The 9,418-nt window shown below is 44.4% G+C and overlaps 1 long non-coding RNA gene across 2 annotated transcripts; it reads right to left on the minus strand.

Annotated features, from left to right (window-relative positions):
• Positions 1–1,791: 1,791 nt before the first annotated feature.
• On the minus strand, positions 1,792–8,381 carry LOC121013575 (uncharacterized). Of its 2 annotated transcripts, none has more exons than XR_005782784.1 (3): positions 8,098–8,381; positions 6,743–7,214; positions 1,792–2,016 (listed from the first exon to the last, which is right to left on the minus strand). It is a non-coding gene; the product is annotated as an uncharacterized LOC121013575 (long non-coding RNA). The 2 variants fall into 2 exon arrangements; XR_005782783.1 differs by having other exon boundaries at positions 6,743–6,855; positions 8,098–8,344.
• Between the last annotated feature and the right edge of the window lie 1,037 nt (positions 8,382–9,418).

The raw sequence follows: 9,418 nt of genomic DNA on the forward strand, positions 1-9,418 counted from the left end.
GTCATTTCCTAAGCAACTGTAAGTTGTTTCCGTTGTGGTCGTTGTAACTTGAAAAAAAAAGAAAAAAATCTTTTCTCCTAACTGAATGGGGCCTGTGACATATATATCAAAGAGTGAGATGTTCAAAATATTGTTAAAAATCAAAGGGTGCTTCTGGGAAGGTGGAATACCTGTTTGCCCTCTGTTCCTCCCATTAAACACAGGTACAAAATCTGGGGATTAAATGTGAAATGCACATAAGCACTCTCGGAAAGTGTGTCAGTACAGGGAGACCAGGTAGGGGCGGAGGGGTCCCTGAAAACCCAAGGGCGAACTCCCCGGCCTTTCTGTTTGCCTCCTTGCGTTAGGCCAGGGAACGTAAACCCAAGAGCCCGGAAGCAGGAACAGGTGCAGTGAGAAAAGCCCCTGACAAAAGAGAACGTTTTGAGACAATGATCAGTCTGCTCCAAAGACACCAGGCAGCGCAAAACAGAAAAAGGCACACACGTCTAGAAGAATAAAACTGTCCTTATTTGCAATGGCCCAGTTGTCTCCAGGAAAATCCTAGGGAATAACTCCCATGGACTATGAGATCGTGAAGATCTCAGGATTCGAGATAAAAATCAAACGATTTTTATGTGCTAGCAGTGAACATGTAGGCGCTGAAGTTAGAAACACAATACTTTGGGGCGTCTGGGCGGTTCGGTCAGTTGAGCGTCCGACTCTTGATTTCAGCTCAGGTCATGACCCCAGGTGGTGGGATCGAGTCCCTTGTCCGGCTCTGCACTGAATGTGGGGCCTGCTTGAGATTCTCTTTCTTTAACCCTCACCCCTCTCCCCAGCACCCCCCCTCCCCCTCTTTTTACAATAAAATTTTTTAAAAGTTTTAAAAAGAAACAAACAAATTGCCATCATTAAACAATAAAAGTACTCAATTATAAAGCTAAAAACTTTTTTAAACAAAAGAAATCTAAACAAGAAAACACACTGCTGATTACAGAAATCAAGAAGATCTAGATAAAGGGGGACACATGCTTCTATTTTGGAACGTACGACATAGTAAAGGTGCTAATTCTCCCCCAAATTGATACACGAGTTTCATGCAACGCTTCTTAAACTCTCAGCAAGGCTTCTTTGCAGACACAGGCAATACTATTCTAAAATTTGTACGGAGACTAGAAGAGCTAAAGGAATGTTGTTAATGGTTAAAGGAACTAAAATAGCTAAAAGAATTTTGAAAAAGAAGAATACAGGAACTCTTCTGCATACACTGGGGTGAATCAGTCTATGCAGTTTCAAGATGTGTAACGTTGCTATAGGCATCGAGGTGGTGTGGTGTGGGTGAACAAAGACACAGAGTTCAATAGAATGTTGTAGAGAGTCTGTAAATGCACTCATACAAATATGCCCCTGTGATTTTTGTTTTGTGTTTGTTTGTTTTTTAATTTTCATGTATTTTTGAGAAAGAGTAAACAGGGGAGGGGCAGAGAGAGAGAGAGAGACAGAGGATCTGAAGCCAGCTCTACACTGACAGCATTGGCCCCGAGGCAAGGCTCAAACCCATGAACCGAGGGATCGTGACCTGAACCAAAGTCAGACACTTAAATGACCGAGCCACCCGGGTGCCCCGCTACGTGAGTTTTGAAAATGGTGCAAAAACAATTTGGGGGAAAGAACCTTTCAGCAAATGGTGCTGCAGTACTTAGACATCGTATAGGCAAAAAAAAAAAAAAAAAAAAAAAGAAAAGAAAAAAGAAACTCAACTTTATTCTCACATTTTATACAAAAACAAAACAAAACAAGACCACAAAATAACAAAAAACAAAAACCCTGCAAATGGACCACGGATTGAAATATAAAATATGAAGCTATAAAATTTTAGAGAAAATATGGAGGAAAACCTTCAGGATCTAGAACAAGTCAAAGAGTGCCTGAGATCCAACGCCAAAGGCACGATCCGTGAAAGGAACGCCTGATGTCAGACTTGCCCCCAATGCATGACTTTTTCACTGAGAAATATCCTGTTCAGAAAGCTTCCTGAGACACGGAAAAAGAAAAAAGAAAATAAAAATTCAGGTTGACATCAAACTTCTCAGCAGCAATATGACATGCAAAAAGCAAACAGAGTCCATTTCTTTCTAAAGAAAAGAACCTGAAACACATAGTTTATTATCTAGTGAAGCTACCGGATAAATTTGGACGTAGAATAAAACATTTTCAGTCATGCAGACTAAAAGGTGTGGGAACCTACAGTTGAAACTGTCATTGAGAACCTTCTTAAAAGGGGCGCCTGGGAGGCTCAGTCAAGTAAGGGTCCGAATTCGGCTCAGGTCCTGATCTCAGGGTTCGTGGGTTCGAGCCCTGCCTTTGGGCTCTGTGCTGACAGCTCAGTGCCTGGAGCCTGCTTGGGATTCTGTGTCTCCCTCTCTCTCTGCCCCAACCCTGCTTGTGCTCACTCGCTTTCAAAAATAAATAAATAAACATTTTTTAAAAACCAAATATTCCAGGAAACTGATGAATACATTTTCAAAGAAGCAATGAGAAATGAATCATATAATTAAGAAAGTGATCCGTGAATAACCTGGGGAAGTTTGCTGAACTTTCCAAAATGGACCCTGTACATCTTGGGGTGGCAGGAAAGGAACCATTGAATTAAAAAAAAAATGTTTAATGTTTATGTATCTTTTGAGAAGAGGGGAGGGGAAGGGCCAAATGAAGTAATCTTTCCATTCAGGGTGAAACTCTAGATATTTATAAGCTTTTGAAGTTACTGGGGGAAAATGCATCTAAGTTAGAGACACTATCAGAAAAATACAAATAGAATACATAGATACATAGAATACATAAATACAAATAGAATATATAGCTTTCCTAAGTGCAGAAAATGAAATCTATGCAGTGCAATTTAAAAAAGAAAAAAACAAACCTATCAGAATTTATAAAATAAGATAGCAAACTGAGTCTCATCGTGAGTGATCAGAATAAATACAAAGTGATACAAACATTCAAAAAATACAACAGTGTAGGTTGACATCATCAAGACGGCAGAACAGCAAGTCCCAGGCCCTCATCGTCCTGTTACGAAAGTAACTTGAAACCAACGTAGGGACGACATGATGTTTGTGAGAGCTTCAGACACCGCACAAGCGGTGAAAGCGCTCCAGGTGAACACACAGCAAAGAGGTAAGTGAGAACGTCCGTTCCTTTGCCCACCCCGGTCTCTTCTACTTTCCAGAGTAACGAAGCGCAGTTGGGAGAAAGCTCTCAACACCCGGCTTTCTCTCAGGATGAAAATACAATGGAATACCCATCAGTGTTTGGGATATTTGGGCCCTGACACAGGAACTGGTTGCCACCTCGCTGGACTTGCTGTGCTGAAGGGAGCAGAGGTATCATTGAGATGCCAGGTTGGGGTCCTTGGAGAATGAAGGTAGCCCCGAGCTGAACCAGAGAAACTGCAGTACCAAAGATAGACACCAGGTGGAGTAAGAGATTATAGGATTTTGAGAACAGGGAATTATCTATGCATATATAATTCGGATTCTGTCTCCCTCTCTCTCTGCCCCTCCCTGCTCACGCTCTGTCTTTCTCTCTCTCAAAAATAAATAAACATTATAAAAAAAACTATAGGATCATCTCAACTGATGCGGGAAAAAGCACTGGAAAAAATCTCAACATTCTTTCATCAAAAAAAAAAAAAAAAAAGACACTCAGAGCTAGGATAGAAAAAAACAATCACGACGTTAAAATAAAAAAGCCATATATGAAATAAAAAAGCTCACAGCTAACATCTTGCTCTAGTGGTGAAAGCCTGAGAGCTTTTCCTCTAAGATCAGGTATAAGTCAAGGATACTCCCTCTTACCACTTGTATTCAAGACAGTATTGGAAGACCTAGCCACAGCAATTAGTCAAGAAAAAGAAATAAAAAGCATCCAGATTGAAAATTAAAAAGCCAAATTATCTCTGTTCAGCGATGACACTGTCTCATCTATGGAGAACTTTGAAGTTTACTAAAAATATCTGTAAGGGCTAACAAACAGATTCAGCAAAGTTGAGATAAAAACAAACATCCTACAATGTATAAAGACTCGCAAAGGATCCTGAATAGCCAAATAGTCTTGGAAAAGAAGAGCCAAGTGGGAAGCCTCACGGTTCTTGATTTCTGAACATACTACCAAATTGTAATAATCAGAATAGTGATAAATCATGGCATAAAGAAAGACCTAGAGACGAACAGAACAGAAGAGAGTCCAGAAATAAACACTGTTTATACAGCAAATGATGGCAAAATCTTCCAAAACTATAGTTCAATAATACCAAACCAGATTACTGGCACTGATACAGTCAACATACAGAGAATCCCCACTGGGATTCTCTGTGTTGCATTTTTCCATTCACATCCACTTGCCTCTTACCCCCTCACCCCCCACCCTCTCAATCTTTGGCAGACACTAATCTGTTCTCCATTTCTGTATCTTTTTCATTTCAGAACGTTATATATTTTCTCATTTCGGAATCACACAGTACGTAGCCTTTTGGGATTGGCTTTTTCCGCTCAGTATAATTCACTGGGGGGATTCACCCAGGGTGTTGCTTCTGTCAATGGTTCCTCCCTTCTGATTGCTGTCTAATATCCCATGACATGCATGTGTCACAGGTTCACCTCTCCCCCACTGAAAGACGTCTGGATTACTTCAACTTTTAGTTATTACAAATAAGGATGGTGTGATCATTGACATCCACGTAGAAAACCTGATGGAATCAACAGTGAAGCTTCTCGAACTGACAATTTTCTTTAGCAAGGTTGTAGGATACCGGATCAATATACAGAAAAAATGTCATCTCCGTAACTATAACAAATGGAAACTGAATTTTAAAAAAAAGGCAATACCACTTAGAGCAGCATAAAAAAGTAAAATGCCAGGTGCCTGGGCAGCTCAGTCAGTTAAGCAACGGACTCTTGATTTTGGCTCAGCTCATGATCGCACACTTCACGAGGTCAAGCCCTGCACTGACAGCAGGGAACCTGCTTGGGATTCTATCTCTCTCTGCCTCTCCCCACTCATTCTCTCTCTCTCTCACTCTCTCTCTCTCTCTCTCTCTCTCAATAAATAAATAAACATTAAAAAGAAGATGACACGAATGAATGGGAGATACACATGTCCATAGGCAAAAAGAGCCAGTATTGTTCACATGGTCATTCCTCTAATTGTAACCCTATATGCAACACAATCCCTACCAAAATCCTAGTGAGCTTTCCATAGAAATTGACCACTTGGTTCTAAAATCCATAAAAAGGGAAAAGGCAGAGAATCACCAGAACAATTTGGAAAAAGAACAAAGTTAGAGGGCTAACATTCCCGATCAACATAAATGAATCTCAAATATGCAGAGAGAAGGCAGTCAGGCAAAACAATAATACACAGCACGTGGCTCTGTGTGCAGAAAATCTCAGTGAATGCACAATGAGGTGTAGTGACAAAACAGGCGATTGGTGGCCCCCGGGGCTGGGCGGGGGAGGGGTCACAGGATGGAGGGATTAGGAAGAAGCAGCAGGGAACTTTTCATGACCCATATCTTCATTATTTGGATCGTGCTACTGTTTTCACAGGCGCATACATATGTCAAAGCTAATCAAATTATACTCTTCTTATTGTGTGCCGGTTGTATGCCAACGTAGCTGTTAAATGAATTAGAAAATGTAACTTGTGAAGTCGTAATAATGAAAAGGCTCTTTCCGCACCCCAACCCCCATGGGTAGGCTGGAATTAGGAAGTGAAACTTCCTGTTTGGTGAGCACGAGGTGCAGGGAACCAATGGGAAGTTTTCCTCCTTCTGAAACAAGAGAACAAGGGTAAACACACCAAAGGTGACAAAATCTGTGCCCTGAACTGGCTTTGGGCGTTCTACACAGGGCTCTTTGCAAATTTACTTTGTAAAATGAACTCTCCCTAGTTTTAATGATGCCCGAAACTCCTTCAAGAGAAATCAATGACTTTTAAGTATGAGAAGTTAATAAAAACATTGATTACAGCAAATATCCGAAATTGATGTAACGAGACAACACTTGGGTTTTTTTGCAGGTTTATAGCAGTACCGAATTATTCACAGATGTTCAGTGTGTGTGCATTTCAGCTTGTAAATGTAGAAGCAGCTGATAATCCGTAGTAGTTTAAATTCTAAGCTCCTAACAAAAAACACACGTCTCTTAAAAAAACAAAACAAAAAGAGGAGCTCTTTTTACCAGAACTCCACTGTCTGATTATTCCATCTTCACAGCACACTCCTAAATTCTTGGAGGGCATAACAGATCAACAGGAATGCTTTATGGCTCGTTCCTTTCATAAATAGAGAATATTCTGTATTCGAAAAAAATTTAATGTTTGTTTTGAGAGAGAGAGAGAGAAAGAGAGAGAGCGGGGAGGGGCAGAGAAAGAGGGAGACACAGATTCTGAAGCAGGATCCGCTCTGAGCTATCAGCACAGAGCCCGATGTGGGGCCTGAACTCACAATTCGTGAGATCATGACCCGAGCTAAAGTCAGACGCCCAACCTACTGAGCCACCCAGGCGCCCCTCAAAAGAGGGTGCTTGAGTTGGGGGGTGTCTTGGGCCAAAGGGAGTCAAAGGAAGGGAGCCTTTGAATTAACTAACTCCTGTTTCTTTTGTAAACAAACATTTCCCTTTTAAAATGCTTTTAAAAAAATTATTCCACATAATTTATCATAAAAACTTTCTATCCATATTCATTCCGCTTTACTCACCAAGAGCATAAACACGCAACTTTTGCCGGTGTCGTCACAAAATCAAAATGAAATGATTAACAATGAAGTGGGTTTCCGTGGAACACGGATATAGCATTTCTGTACCGGGCCCTCTAGAAAATAGTAGAAGATGAACCAAAAGTGTAGGACAATTTGTATCATGTAAACCAGCTTTGATAAAGAGATGGCGAGGGCCTCCCTCCAGCCGCACTCCTACTTCAGCATCTGCACAGAGTCCGCACAGAGTGGAGCTCGTACGAGCCCAGAGGTGTCACACAAAAGACAGCTCCTCCATTTCTGGGCGATTTAAAGCTCCTGCCTCCAATTCCAGTAAGATTACAGCACAATCAATGATTCCCTTCTCCTGTGATTTCCAGCAGCTCTCCCTGCCAATTAGCCCTTGGACGTGATCAAGCATCCCTTTACGAATCGTGCGTCGCGATCACCTGCCAGGTGGCACTAGATGGCACATCTGCATGCCCGCCAGTCGCCATAGAAGAAAGGGAACAGTAAACAGAGGAGAATTAGTTAGACATGAAAGCATTTTAATAAAAGGATCGAGGCAGGTGCCTGGAAACAGGAGGAAGCAGATGTTGGCCCTACCATGTTTAGGAGGAGGTGCGCTCTGAGCCAAACAGGAAACCGTAGCTATTTCCTGTCTGGTGTGGGCCACTGAAATCCGTTCAACTGTTCAGAGGGCACGGGAGAGATTGGTCTGGAGGTGGATTTGCATGGCCAATCCCGGATTGTGGGATTGCGCTATTTTATGGATAACGTAAGTTGAATAGACTGGATGTTGGTCTATCTCCGGGTGAGCCTTGGTTAACGAACGCGGCTCGCCCATCATACACCAACTCCTTTGCCGCGTGCGCCTCTTGGCTCGTTTAACCGGCAGGTGACACGAGAAGGGGCCCGCTGGGTGGTTCCCAAGGAGCTTCCTGGGATGGCTGCGGATGCGCTGAGCTCCGGGGCACCCCCGTGTCTACACTGCCTGCGGCACAGCCGTGTTATTTTACACTTTGAGGAAAAGTATACAGGTACCGAAAGAGAAACAAAACACGGTTCGTTCTGCCGGAAAAACAAATAGATAAGTATCAACAAAACTACTCCTCTCCCTGCCTGTCCTCCCCTTGGAATCCTGCTACTCTTTGCCCGTTCATTAGATGAAACCAAACGCTGAGTAACGCAGACATTTCTCAGCGCCTCTCTGCGGATGTCTGGTTATAGCACTTTGTCCCCGGGAGGCCGGGGCAGGGGGGCATGCATTTGCTTTTAGGTCTTTCTGCCAACTCGGTTTCCGCTAAGGAGCGTCCCACCAGACCGTGGCCAGTGTCTCCCCCTTGTTGGGACAATACCTTGGTCATTTATGTAGTGCGGATTTCCCCAGAGGTTGAGCGAGTGCCATTCCATTCCGGTTTGTTTGCATATCTCTTTTGCTACCCCCAAGTTCCAGGAACACGGTCGTGACAGTCCAAGTGCCAAGCAGGCCTGTGCGGTGGCTGCGAGGCTGGAGGGGGCTGTTGACTGAGGCTCACCAGCCACTTGCGCTGTTGGAGGCTGTGACTACGTGGGGCGGGCGGGGGCTGGTTCTGAGGGCAAGTCTATGAGTCCTATTTCTGGGTGTCTGGGGAGGCGTGTTAGGACTGGAGGACACCGTGGATCTAGATACAGAAGCAGACCAGGTCTCAACATGACTAAGTCAGGAGTTATTACAGGACTCGGGAGGCAGGGCCTACTTGCCAGGAGGCGGAAAACAGAGGGAAAAGACAGACATGGTCCAGCCCCTTCTCTCCCGGATGACCTGTGTGCCGATGACCTGTAGGTGGCCTTTGGGCCGGGGGAGGCTGAGCCCTCTTACTTGGGGTGAGAGGGACGCTCACAGAGGCCGCCTGTGATCGCTCACCGCAGAGAGCTGAGCTGGTTCCGGGCAGAGGCCCCAAGCCGGGCAGCAGACCTCCCAAGTGCAAAGAAGGGTGGTCTTCAAGGCCACCAAGAGTTGCCGAGTCTCTCAGGATGTGTTTCAGCTTTGACTGGCGGCACAATCAACCGAGAAACTCATTCACGTGCAAATTCCCAGGATTCTATCCTGACCTGCCCCAAGCAGACCCTCCAGGGGCCTGCAGGAGAGGCGGTCTCCAGCCACCCTTGAGTCTGCAAACACCTGAGCCATGCTTAGGTGCCACTCTTGGCTTGATATCCAATTGGCTGTTGACCTTGTGCTGCACGCGTCTTAGCGGTCCCACAGGGATGTCCGTTTGGTTTCTGGCTATTGGGTAAAATAAAGGCGATTCCTTTTAGGACTTGGAAGTCTACCCAGAGTTGCCAAGGTGAGGACTCCTCCGGCCACCAGCTGTCATCCACATCCATGTTCTCATGTGTCTAGATGATGTATTGATAAAGGTCCTCCTGACACTGTCAGGTCCGTGTCCCCAACACCCTCGTGCCGCAAGAGCTACGTGCCGGGCATTGGGTTAGGTGCCGTGCACGGTGAATATGTTGAACAAAATACATTTCTCCAGACTCTCGAAGAGCACAGAGAACACACATCCCGTATTGCAAGAAGCAGGCCTGTTGGTTGACATAAAGTCCATTTGGATAAGACCATACAAGGAGAGCTCCTTTCTGCCAAAGGTAGTGAGGGGGGGATCCACGAGGGAGCAGGGTGGGCTGGTCTTT

Source organism: Herpailurus yagouaroundi, unplaced genomic scaffold (assembly GCF_014898765.1).
Source record: "Herpailurus yagouaroundi ecotype Mexico unplaced genomic scaffold, PumYag 199, whole genome shotgun sequence".
Classification (NCBI taxonomy): Eukaryota; Metazoa; Chordata; class Mammalia; order Carnivora; family Felidae; genus Herpailurus; species Herpailurus yagouaroundi.